Below are 939 nucleotides of genomic sequence, written 5' to 3' on the forward strand. Positions count from 1 at the left end.
AAAAAAAGAAGAGGAAAGAAAAAATGAAAATTTTTCCATCTGAAACCTCACCTCACCTGAGAAAATAACTTCTCTCCAAAGCCCTGACAGAATGAGGTTTTAAAAGGTAATCTGCTGGTCCATGAGGGACAGAGGTGGGGTGACAAGGGACAGCCACAGCTTGTTTTCAGCCTTACAAAGTTCTCCTGTGTCTCATACCCCAAACCCTTTGGGCAAAGTTTGCAGCTGACAGTTCCTGTGCTCTACTATTCTAAGGCCTATAGTAGAGATTAGAATTTTTTATCATGAAATCCTCAAGTTCTTTCAATAGTTTCTCTAAAAAGAAGAAGAAAAAAATCAAGCCCACATTCATTAGCAATATAAGAACAAATTTATGAACTCAGGACTACCTTGTATGTATTGAATTTCCCTCCTTCATAGAAGTTTCTGCCAAACACCCAGCCCAACCCAGACATCAAATTTTCCTTTCACCGGCACTTCCCTGATCGTATAAGGCTATCTTCATTCCAGGTGTAATTGAGGAATATTCCTCGCAGACATCAAAGAACTGCCTATAATGTTGCCCAAATGATTTTCTTTTTAGTTTTAAAATAATCAAAACTAAAAATTTCATAGTAGCACTTTGCACTGTTTTTGTAACCATGTAAATGCAAAAAATAAAAGCAATTGCAATATAGAAAGCATCACATTGACACTGTAATATCTACAGTCCATCAAAATTATTCTGTGCTATCAGTTTATAGTAAAGAGAATATGATGTTCTGTGAATGTAAAAATGAGTGACTTATTTAGAAGAAAGGGTTTTGTTTATCACATTGTTTACATACAGAGATGGCTCCAAAAGCACTAAGTTACGTAGGTCTACCCGACATCATATATTTACCCCATTCCTTCAATCAAAAAGAAAAAGAAAATTATTCTACTGGTATTATCATTGTT

General features: G+C 35.4%; 1 protein-coding gene across 1 annotated transcript in view; it reads left to right on the forward strand.

Moving 5' to 3' along the window:
• Positions 1-939, forward strand: part of LOC119594117 (cytosolic endo-beta-N-acetylglucosaminidase-like) — a gene marked incomplete at its 5' end in the record, with an annotated part of 64,556 nt that overhangs the window by 49,393 nt on the left and 14,224 nt on the right.

Source organism: Penaeus monodon, chromosome 33 (assembly GCF_015228065.2).
Source record: "Penaeus monodon isolate SGIC_2016 chromosome 33, NSTDA_Pmon_1, whole genome shotgun sequence".
NCBI lineage: Eukaryota > Metazoa > Arthropoda > Malacostraca > Decapoda > Penaeidae > Penaeus > Penaeus monodon.